General features: G+C 39.3%; 1 pseudogene; it reads left to right on the top strand.

The window, feature by feature from the left end:
• The first annotated feature begins 11,519 nt into the window (after positions 1–11,519).
• LOC117704808 (small nucleolar RNA SNORA17) lies at positions 11,520–11,620 on the top strand (annotated as a pseudogene).
• The last annotated feature ends 985 nt before the right edge of the window (positions 11,621–12,605 follow it).

The following is a 12,605-nucleotide window of genomic DNA, read 5'->3' as shown; positions in this document are numbered from 1 at the left end:
TATTGATGTTTAAAATAATTGGGACTATCAAAGAAGAACTGAGGCATCATATAAAGGTAAGACTTTTCCTTACAGCCAGGTGGTAGGATGATCCAAACATAAATTCTAAAATGTATGATGGATCTCCAGACAAGTTGAAATTATCAACAATACAGGATCGGTTTGAAACATGGAATGTTTAAACTTGCAATTTTTCTTTAATGATTGTTGTTCTCAAGAATTTTGAGTACATACCATGCATGTCATTTTGGGTCTGAGGTACCTCAGTCAGGATGATATTTTCTATTTCCATCCATTTGCCTGAAAAACTCAGGATGTCCTCATTCTTAATAGTTGGGTGGTGGTATTTCTTTGTATAAATGAATGAGATTTTCTGTATCCATTCTTCAGTTATGGTTTATCTGGGTTTTTTTCATCTTCTGGATATCACAAAGAGGGGTGCTATGAACATAGTGGAACATAATTCCCTGTGGCATGGTGGAGCATCTTTTGGGCCCAAGAGTGCTATCTTCAGGTAGATCTATTTTCAATTTTCTGAGGAATATCCAGATTGATTTCCAGAGTAGTTTTACCAGTTTGCAATTCTACCAGCAATGAAGGAGTGTTCCTCTTTCTCCACATTCTTGACAGCATGTGCTGTAATCTGAGGTTTTGATCTAATTCATTCTGATTGGTATAAGGTGAAATCTCAGGGTCATTTTGATTTACATTTCCCTGATCAGTAAGAACTTTGAATATTTAAGTGCTTCTCAGCCATTCAAGATTTCTCAGTTGTGAATTTTCTGTTTAGTTCATAAACTATTTATTTATTTATTTTTGCGGTTAACTTCTTGAGTTTTTTATATATTTTAAATATTAGTCCTCTATTGGATGTGGGGTTAGTGAACAATTTTTCCCAGTCTGTAGGTTGCCAATTTGTCCTATTGACAGTGTCCTTTGTCATATAGAAGCTTTTGATTTCATGAGGTCCCATTTATCAATCTTAGAGCCTGAGCCATTGGAGTTCTATTTAGGAGATTTCCTCTTGTGCCAATGAGTTCAAGGTTCTTTCCTACTTTCTCTTCTATTAGATTTAGTATATCTAGTTTTATGTTGAGGTTCTTAATTAAATTGGACTTGAGCTTTGTGCAAGGTGACAAATATAGATCTATTTTCATTTTTCTACATACAGACTGCCAGTTAGACCAGCACCATTTATTGAAGATGCTTTCTTTATTTCATTGTACATTTTTGGCTTCTTTGTAAAAGATCAAGTATATATAAGTGTCTGGTTTTATTTCTGGGTCTTCAATTCTATCCCATTGATCAACATGTCTGTCACTGTACCAATATCATGCAGTATGTCCTCACTAAGTGAATATTAGCCCAAAAGAACAGAATACCCAGGATACAGTCCACAGAACTCAAAATATTTAACAAGCTGAAGGGCCCAAGTGAGGATACCTCAATCACATTTCAGGGGGAGAAGAAAGCAATCACAGGAGGGGTGAGCGTGGGAGTGTCCTGGATGGAAAAGGGGTTGGGCTAGGAAGAAGAGGACATGTCAAGTATTGGGTGGAGAAAAAGAACTGAAGCTCTGAAGGCCAGTAGAAAGAATGGAAACAGGCAACCTTGGGAGTTAGGGAGACCACTCCAGAATGTACCAGACACGGGAGAGGTGAGAGACTCTCAGCATTCAAAGAAAGGGACCTTAGATGTGAGGAAAGGGAACTTGTAGAGCCCACCTCTAGCAGAGACAGGGCATCAAGTGAGGAATGGAGTTGCCATTCCATAGTCAAAAACTCTGACCCATAATTGTTCCTATCTGAAAGAAGTGAAGGAACAAAAATGGAGAAGAACCTGAAGAAAAGGAGGTTCAGAGACAGCCCAAAGTGAGATCCAGCTCAAGGGGAGGCCCCAAGGCCTGACAATATTACTGAGGCTATGGATTGTTCACAAAATGGAGCCTATCATGACTGGCCTATGAAAGATCCAACAAGCAGCTGAAAGAATCAGATGCAGATATTTAAACACAACTAATGGACAGAAGATGCTGATTCCTTTGGTTGAATTACGGAAAAGCTGGAAGAAGCTGAGGAGGAGGGGAACCCTGTAGGAGGACCAGCAGTCTCAATTAAACTAGACCCCACCCCTGAGGTCTCTCAGACAATGGACCACCAACAAATCAGCATACACCAGCTGATATGAGGCCCTCAACACATATACAGCATAGGACTTCTGAGTCTGGGTTCAGTAAGAGAAAATGCACCTAACCCTCAAGAGATCGGAGGCCCCAGGGAATGTATATCTTCTTTTATATTCTGAACCTATAGGAGTGGCTAAATTTCCCTATTAAAAGCCAACTCTTCTTCCCGACTAAGGCAATATGAAAAACTATGCTTTTCTTTCTTTTTTTTATTTTATATTTTATTTACATTTTGGATGCCATCCCCTTTCCTCATTTCCCCTCCCTAGAAAACCCCTATCCCATGCCCCCTTTTCCTTTTTGCTTTTATACAAATTTTTAAATGTTAATCAAAGGCTTTATAAGTTTGGTAATGCTCAATCAGAAGTGTAACCCAATACCCAATCTAGATATATCAACTATCTTTGACTGGTGGAGACACGTGAACATCAGCCTCCATGTCTCCCCCCCCCCGCCCCTTTCTCTCTCTCATCACCTAGCTTCTCCTCTCCTTCATTTTCTCCTCTCCTTACTCCATCTCTTCCTCTCAGTACTCCTCCCACCTTAGCTCCTCCTACATATCACCGTTCCTGTTAAAATAAAACTTTTCTCTCAAAATACAATTAGAGCATAATTATTCCTATTTGTACCAGTGAGGTACAAGATAGTTCTAATACTCAGTCCATCATTTTGTTGACTAACTGGAACCTCTGTCATCTCTCCTAACTAAAACACTTAATTTTGAACCTGGCTTTTTTCTTGGCTTTAGAATGAATGTCAGCTGAAGACCATCCTCTCAGATCTTTTCTCTCAAAGTAAATAGCCAGGATTGGCTATGAGACTATAGGTCTTCAACCCCGTCAGAAATCCAGAATGACTGAGTTAACTAAAATTATGGGAAGCACTAAGCATAGCTGAGAGGAGTTAACAGACAACAGTCCAGGTTACCTTACATGGATAGTTGGTTTTCAAAAAGTCAGAAGTCCATAGAATTGACATTACAAATATTTCTATATTAATGTTCATTTTGATTAGAGACCTGCCTGCTCCTGACAGCTTCCTGTCATGGATTCTAAGAAGAAATTGAGTATCCTTGGAGTTACTCCAGTTGTGCGGTGACAACCACTAGGCAAGAATTGCCTGCCTCTTTCCATCTATAGACAAATTACTGTCTAGAAAAGACACACTTGCAGAATAGTTGACTGATTATATCTGCCTAGACAGAGTAATCAGCCCTTAATAATCCTGCATCACTAAGGTCTGTCAGATGATTCTGGGGAAGAAGGCGGAAGATTTGATGCTCCAACGTTTGGTAGTATAGGGGCTTTCCAGGTGTTCAGTGGTCTCTATAAATTGGCTAAGTTTTAAAACTCTGCTTTTCACCTCCTCTCAATGGACTTTATTTCTGCTCAGTGAACTAATAAAAATACTATCTGAATATATTTTAGGAACTGCTAAAAACCACACATTTTTGTTATTATGTGCTAAAAGGAGCCTAAATAATGTGTGGGACTGAATATTAAGGATACTGAATTACCGGGGATGGATTACAAACTCAGATCCAGGAGAGCTAATTCAGATATAGCATTTGTACAAAATGCAGAATTTAACGTTCTGGCCAGATCTCGTAGAGACAATGCTAATGTGTGCCTATGGGGTGTCTCTTAGAAGCTTGGGTAAAGCATAGAATAAAGTGCACAGAATAAAGTGCAATGCCAACTATGGCATACAGTGAGAACCAAATAAAAAGCCTCAGAGCAATGTGACTACTAAAGAAAATGACTCATATAAACCAGATTCTCATCAAGGAATAATGACTGAATAAGTCACACTTAAGATGAATAACAACCCTTCTATCCCAGAAAATTCTAGGTAGGAATGCTATGTTTTTATGTATGTAAACCTTTGTGATGGTGACAGTTTAATTTGCTAAGCAGTTAGGACAGAATAAATAAAATATATAAACAAAATTTTACAAGCAGATATTTGAAAAAAAGTACGTTTTTGAGTTCAAAGTTGTGAACATGAGCCTCTTCTAGGCCTCCCCTTCTCAGAGTGGCACGTCATGGCAGAAATGACAGAACTCAACATGGATTGTCATGAAAAAAAGAAAAGAATGTAAAGAACCAGAACATCCATGAACTGGATGGTCTAGGCAGGGCTGCAATAGCAAGAAAGCTATCCATTCACTTCTTCTCCAGCTTACGTCCCATGGCATCTACTGCATAAGTAGACATCTACTACTAATTATGCAGGGGCATGGAGTTGTAGACAAAAACTTCATCAACCATACTTGTTCTACTAAGACAAAAAGGAGGCATAGTATGTAATTAATTTAGGTAACTATGTGCTAAGAAAGAAGAATACACCATCATTTTAGATAATACATTGAAATTAAATGCTAAAGTATCTAAAAGATCAGTCACCTTGGTCTTCATAGTATAACAGAGATTGGGTAATAGACTAGGGCACAGATATTAATGGTCTCTTGTGTCCATTGTGCCATGCAGTACTTTCACTTTTGTTGTCTGAATGTACAAATGCAAAGATTAAAGTCAGTAGTTGAGAAGAGCCCCTTCATGGCCTTTTCACTTCAGAAATGAAAGCTCTCTTAGTGCATGTAGTAGAGTAGAAGCTTTGAAAACATCCACCACCTCAATAAACATACTAAAAAATCAATTTTGAAATTTATATGTAACAGCGGAGGTGAATTCTAGCTTTCCAACATAAAGGGTATAAATGCTAAACTTCATAATATCTCCATTTAAACATTGCTTTCGTAGATTGAACAAGTGAAAATTATCTTAAAAATGACTTTTAAACATAACTACCTATAACACACAATTGAAGCTGCTGAGTTGCACATTATCTAGCTACTGGAACCAAGGCTCAGAGTTGGAACATGCGGTGTGTGCCTGTTGGTGTGGTACAACCATTTGTTTTCATAGCTATGAGAAAGAATGGCAAACAATACACTTCTACTTAAAGTGACCACAGTATACTTTTGTATTAAACAAACCTTTTCTACAGTTAGTTTATCTGAACTTGGATGGCTAATTTTACGCTCAACTTTATTGGAGAGACAACTGGCTTAAGAAATCAGTAAAACAATTTCTAAGTATGTCTGTAAGTTTATCTCTAGAAAGAAATAAGGAGATATAAGAAAACTCTGTTGTATGTAGTTGTTGCTCTGGGAGGACCGTGCTGCCAGCCTGCCAAAGTTCTCTCGCATCCACGAATGAAAGACAACATACATACACACATACACATTAGCTTATTTTTCAGCCAGCCTTATTGGCTCAATTGCTGGGTGCTTCTAATCTCCTGTGGTTAGTGTGCCCTTCCCAATACTTTTAGCTCAGCATCCTAAATCTGCCCTCGACTTTAGATGGTCAGTTACATTCAGTCCCATCTCAACACCCTAAATCCACCCTTAGCTTTAGTTGCTACCCTAGGCCCAGTCGGGGAAGTGGCCAATGGCCACTCCACCCAAGATCTCACATGGTTAGTAGCCTTTTCTCCCTTTGAAGCCTAGCGAAAATCTGTTTTTCCTCCCCTGCATCTGCTTGCCTGCCTTCGGGAAAACTGTAAATCCCCATCTATTCTGCCCAGCTCATTGGCTGCTAGCACCTTTATTGATCGATCAGGAACCAATTAGGGAACAGAACCTGACCATCAGAACTAGCCCCTACAAAACTTACTTTATGGGAGACTTTGGAACACTCGGGCCTAAATGGATGCCACTATCAAATTTCAAGGTTCAGGATTCTATGCCGAAGAGGAAAGAGAGAGCCCAATGTGGTGGAAGAATCCAAGTCAACAGTATCACTGTAGGGCTAATGCACGTATGAGCTCACAGAGATAATGAAAGCACATACAATTTCACATCAGAGAAAATTCCAACACTGAGAAGGAATGTGGCCAGAAACCTTCAACCATAACCAAGAAGCTATTTACAAGGTGTCACTGCTGGGAGAGAGAAAATCATTTTTCTCTATGCATGTTAACCACAGTACAGGACAGACCCAAGCCCAGCAATGGTTGGCCAACAGAAAATGGACTCCATGTTTGTGTGTGTTTGGTTTTCCTTTGTTTTGTTTTATTTTTTTGTCTTGATTTTTTTCTTTTTCTTTTGCATTTTTATTTGTTTCATTGTTGCTGAAAGAAGTAACCTGAAGTGAGGTGGAAAAAGGAAGTAGAAAGGATTTGGAAGGATTTGGGAGAAGAAAAAGAATATAATCAAAAAATATTATATGAAAAATTATAGCCAACACCAACAAAAGAAAGAGAGGAAGAAACACTTCAAATGTAAGTGTGACCATCCTTCAAGGAAGGTCTGAAATGGGCTAAAATGCAAGATGAGGAAGTAGGGAAACACAGTTCTGCTTTTAGAAACATGAAGTAGACCACTCTGCTCACCTATACCCTCCTGCCACGGTGAACTGAGATCTTAGAAACTGTGAGATAAAAAGTATAAATCCTCCTATAAAACCTCTTTATGCACACAGACAGCCCAGAATTGAAGAAAGTGTTTACCAACTGTACTTCATACTAGTGTCAAATATCCAAAATCTATAAAGAAATATAGAAATTAAATATTAAAAAGACATCACAAGTCTCAGAAAAAAACACATGTTCTCTCTCATATGTAAACATAAGTCTATAATATATATGTTTATTTTTGTAGGTATGCTTATGAGTATAGTATGATATGTTGAAAGAACAACATGAAAGGATAACATATGGTGATCAGAACAGAAGGCAGTCCAAAGATGCATTAGTTCTGAAAGCTAATTGTTTTATTTGTTTTGTATCTGTCATTAATTCCTCTGTGTGTGTGTGTGTGTGTGTGTGTGTGTGTGTGTGAGAGAGAGAGAGAGAGAGAGAGAGAGAGAGAGAGAGAGAGAGAGAGAGAGCACAGAAAAGCAATTGGTATAAAATCCGAACAAAAGCCCCATGGTTTAGATCAGAGTGACCCTTCTAAAATTAGAAGTTCACTGTGATATGTCTGATTTGTGGCTAGACAAGGGTTTGTTTGAGTGGGTATACTAATCTAGCTGTGTGATATCTTAGACTGAATAACCAATACATATTCTGGAGGATTTGATGCAACACATGCACTCTAGAGTATATGTATATAGGTATCAAAGGGAAAAATTACAACTTTATTTGTATGGAATATACCAGGATATATCTTCAAAATAAAAGATTAATGCCTACTGTCTATTGGAAAAAATATCTGGTTTTGGTTAGGGATGAGAGATCTATTAAGCAATGAGTATAATGACAGGTCATTAGGGTCAGTTTTGTGTTATGTCCATGTAACAGAAATGTAAAAGTAGATTCTTTCTAATACGATGTGACCTGTCTAGACATAGGTTTTTGCCCTGATTATGTTGCTAGGTATGAACTTCCTCTTGTAGAAAGAACTTTAAATCCAATCAGAATATGGTTGGTTATTCTCATGATGTCCATTCCACTATCGCGACATTGAGCATGTCTTGGTAGGCTGGTTGTTATGAGAGCTCCCAGGATTCACGGCTGAGTAAGACTGATGATTACTAGTCTACTCTGGCAGCATATATAGAATCTTCAATGACAAATTGCGAGTAGGGATAAAGCTTCCAGGCAATTTCTTTTTGTTCTGACTCATGTAGAAAGTGTCTTCAGCAGTAGTTTTTATAGCAAATGCTGGTAAGTAACCAAGAACATTACCAGTAGCCTATAAAGTTGGGAGGCTATGGGACCTCATGCCCAATAACTGCAAAATAAGCAATTCATTCCTGGCACTAGGCTTTTTGTTTGTTGGTCTACAGTGCATAAAAGAACATTATTACCACATTTCAGGCTATCTACATTTAAGTATTTTGTATATGTTATAGGAAGTTTCCGCATTAGTAGATTTCCTTATGATGTTTTCAAATTATCCTTAGTGATAATTTCCCCTACCCATATTCTCTTGATGATTGTCTCATCTCATACCACAATTTAACCTTTTATATCACTACATCCTACATCTCTATAATTGAATATCCCTGTCATGGTCTCTAAATAGTCTCTGGACCCAAAGACTGAAAAATGTTCAACCTTAAAGGAGATACCTGCATCATTAGTCTTTCATCTCAAGATTCAGAAATTGTCACATTAGAGAAGCCAGGAAGATTGTAAGAATTAGAAGCAGTGAAAAATGACAGTGTTTCTGAAATAGTATGGCAGGTAAACACATTAATTCACATTTGTTATGACAACATGCACAAGTATTGTGCAAGCTCAAGCTAGCCATAATTCCAGCACAGAGGGAGGGAAGCCTGCAAAGAATTCTACCCATATCTGAGGAACAATTGGTTATTCAAGGATGCTAGGATAGGGGAGGTTAGTTTGCTTTAGTATTGTGGTCCCTGGTACATAGACAGTGATAAATTGAAAGGCCACATCTGCAAGAGTGCAGAGACAGCATAAACTGGACTTTAGAGGTTCAAAAGGATAGAGAAGTGTGGGTGGATCTGAGAGGAACTAGATGACAGGGTGAATATGACCAAAATGCACTGTACAACATTCTCAAAGAACTCATTAAAATAATGGATGACTGTCTTTTACCTTCTACTACTAAGAAGTAAGGATGGGGTTTACTATGCTTTTGTCAGTTTAACTGAAGCACTGGTCACAATAGGAAATAAATTTCTTAGACTTTCCATGGTGATAAGGAAAACAGAAATCTCTGTAAGAGTTCTGGGACAAATATTTTTTATTGAAAAGATACCTGGACACTATTACTGATGCCATGTTGTGGTTAAAAACAGTATAGCATGGCTGTCCTCTGAGAAACTCTACTGACAACTGACTGACACAGATGCAGATACTTATAGCCTATTATTGGACTGAGGTCAAAGACTCTTATGGAAGATTCGGGGAAGGATTGAAGAAGCTGAAGGGGATAGCAACCCCATAGGAAGACCAGCAGTATCAGCTATCTGGGAGCTCCCAGAAACTAAGCCACAAACCAAAGAGCATGCATGGACTGGTTCGAGTCCCCAGGCAGATATGTAGCAGAGGGCTGTCTTTTCTGGCCAAAGTGTAAGAGGAAGCACCTAATCCTGTGGAAACGTGATGCTCCAGGGAAGGGGGTTGCCTGGGAGGGGCCCTGAACTGGGGTTGGGTTGGGTGGGTGGGTGGGTGAAGGGGGCTGGCAGGTGGGGGTGGGAAGTATCCTCTCAGAGACAAACGGGAAGGGGTGAAGTACTTTTGGAGACAGGACTGGGAAGGGGCAACTTTTGGAATATAAATAAATAAAACAATAAACAAGTTACTAATTTCAAAAAATGTAAGAAGAAGAAGAAAATAAGGTCCATGTTAAGATGTAATCATTTCTGCAGGTAATTTGACAGTCTATAAATTCTTGAAAATGCTGTGATTACCAAGTACCTATGTAGTATTTACAGAAAGTGTCAGTTAGAAGCTCCTAATTTTAGTCCCATGATTTTTAAAGATGCCTGCCATTTGTAAGAAATAATCCATCACCCCTTTTAAATTGAGGCCCAGCCTATAGCAAGTCTCACCAGCCATTGAGTGTCTGATAAAGAGATAACACTTGGCTATGTGGTCAGATCTATACATCATGAGCTATGTTCTGTCAAATAGAAAAGTGACACATCTTGGTGAACTCAAGATCAATCCATCATAAAATCCAACTGTCATGGCGAGAATCAAACATAAAGAAATCCAGAGGGCACAGAAAAGCCACAGCAACAAACGCAACAGACCCACATCACACTCCACTGTTATATTTGTTCTGTTTATTTACATCACACCTGTAATAAAAACATGACTACACTATTTACTTGTCTGGGAGAATGGAAAACAAAAGTCCCCAGATAAATTGTGTTGGTTTCTAATTTTAACACAATACCAAAGCAATTTATTGTTATGTTATTTCAGTACCAGATTGATCCTCAACGTAAGCTGTACTGTAAAGCCTTGAGGTAATGGACTGAGTGAGAACTATCTTCCAGAGGCTCGAGTATCTACATACTTGTTCTCTGGTTAGTGGCACATTTTGGGGCTCTCAGGAAGTTTTTAGGATATGTAGCCTTGCTGAAGTAGCACACCATTGAGGGCAGGCATTAGGAACTTTAGCTTTGTTTTATTTCTAATTTACCGTCTGTCTTAGTTTGCCTAACCCTCAGCATTCTATAGAAGGAAACGATTAAATACAAGAGCATATGAAAGTTTTGCTCAGTATAATAGTCCAGGTTGGTATCTCTGCTTTCTTAGAGGCTGTAAGACATCTGTCCAGGCCCTTCTAGCTTTAGAATCTCTCTTGTAAAGTAGGGATAAAGATGAAGCAAAGACTGGGGGAATGCCCAACCAATGACTGCCACAACTTGGGACCCATCCCATAAAAGAGAAATAACCTCTGACACCATTAATGATACTCTGTTATTCTTCCAGATAGGAACCTAGTATAACTGTATCTGGACCCACAGACCCACAGAGACCCACAGCTAAACATCTGATAGTTCCACCTTTGTATGTTACTTGGCTTTATTCCCTTGCAACTTTTAATATTATTTTTGTTCTGTGTATTTCTGTGTTTTGATTATTATGTGGCAGGAAAATTTTCTTTTCAGGTCCAATTTAATTGGTGTTCTGTAAACTTATTGTATGTTTGTAGGCATCTCCTTTTTTAACTTTGGAAATATTTCTTCTATGATTTTGTTGAAATATTTTCAAGTCCTTGGAGCTGGGACTTTTCAGCTTTTGTTCCTATTATTGTTAAGTTAGGTGTTTTCATAGTATCCCAAATTTCCTGGATGTGTTATGTCAGGAAGTTTTTAGATTTAACATTTTCTTTGGCTGATGTTTCAATTTCTTCTATCTTAAGGTCCCTACCTTTGACTCCTGAAAGTCTATCACCTCGCAGGTCACTTGTGCATTCTGGAGGGTCCCCCTAACCTCCTTCCTTCAAAGGTTACCTGTTTCCATTCTTTCTGCTGGCCCTCACGGTTTCAGTCCTTTTCCCTCACCCAATAACAGATCAGGTTCCCCTCCTATCTTCACCCCTATCTTCATCTACTTTCCCTCCCTGGTCCCTCGATCCTTCCCCACTTGTGATTGCTTTTTTCTCTCTTCGAAGTGGGACTGAGGTGTCCTCACTTGGGCCCTTCAGTTTATTGACTGTTTTGAGATCTGTGGACTGTATATTGGGTATTCTGTCCTTTTTTATTGGCTAATATCCACTTCTTAGTGAGTACATACCATGCATGTCCTTTTGGGTCTGAGTTACCTCACTCAGGATGATATATTCTAGTTCCATCCATTTGCCTGCAAAACTCAGCATGTCCTCATTCTTAATAGCTGAGTATCTAGAAGTATTATAGGTGTGACTGTTGTGTCATATGTATGTCAGTAGTTAGCAAATAAGACAGAGACTATGTCTACCTTTAGTGCTCTTATCAATTGTGGGTCAGCATTCTGCCCTGTGACTAGGATGTGGGATACATCGCTCAGGAGACAAAAATCAGAGGGTGCTTGACTGCTTTTCCCTGTGATGGGAAACACTGAGACACTGCTTGCTCAGGGGATGGGAGAATGCAGTCTAAGATGGGGGAGGCTAAAGTTGGGGTTCCCTGACTCTCAGACATCTAGTCGTCACTGGAGTGCCACACAGATGGGTAGGAAACAAAAGATGGCTCTCCACAGGCCCACAACTAGTCAGTGTCCCCAGGGACTCAGTCCCACTCTACCTTACCAAGTTTCCTGGCACCGTCCATTATCCCACAACCAATGAACATCTGAATGATTAGGAGCCTAACATACCCAGCAAAACGAAACCTAGCCTGAGACTATCACCAGTCTGGTTATGCAGGACCCTATGACTCCAGAAACTAGAAGAACCTAACCTGGGACAGAGGGCCCAAGCCAAAAGTAACCCAGGAACAGACCTTCTCATGGGGCCACTCAGACTGGCTGGGTGAAAAGAGAGCAAAAGATGACAACACAGCACTAGACAGACTGGTACCATGGGGCCTGGACAGGGAACTAGTCTAAGACAACTACCAATTGGATTCTACAAAGTATAGAGGGAATATTTTGTGTATTGCATGGATGTGTCACCTGTCAACTTAAAAGCCTATGGCTTAGGCAGGAACTCAAAGGTGGGACATACAGGAGGCAGAAAGGATTCTGGGATACAGTCAAGAGCAGGAAGATTCATCAGGTAAGATGTAAGGAAATGATAGTTTCATGGTACCTGAGCACAGATGGTAAGAATGTGGATTAAAATAAAAGGGTTATTATAAGTGATGGTTCTAGTCAGAGAAGACCCTAACTATGTGACAGAGGTATTTTTAAATATATTTTGAGTCTGAGTCTTATTTCTGGAAGCATGCAGCTAGGAGAAAGAACCTGACCCACCTTCTACAACCTAGGACTGTAGAGGCAG

This window comes from Arvicanthis niloticus, chromosome 2 (assembly GCF_011762505.2).
Source record: "Arvicanthis niloticus isolate mArvNil1 chromosome 2, mArvNil1.pat.X, whole genome shotgun sequence".
NCBI classification, from domain to species: domain Eukaryota; kingdom Metazoa; phylum Chordata; class Mammalia; order Rodentia; family Muridae; genus Arvicanthis; species Arvicanthis niloticus.
The sequence above is the reverse complement of the archived record's forward strand: the minus strand, read 5'-3'. Positions and strand labels throughout refer to the sequence as shown.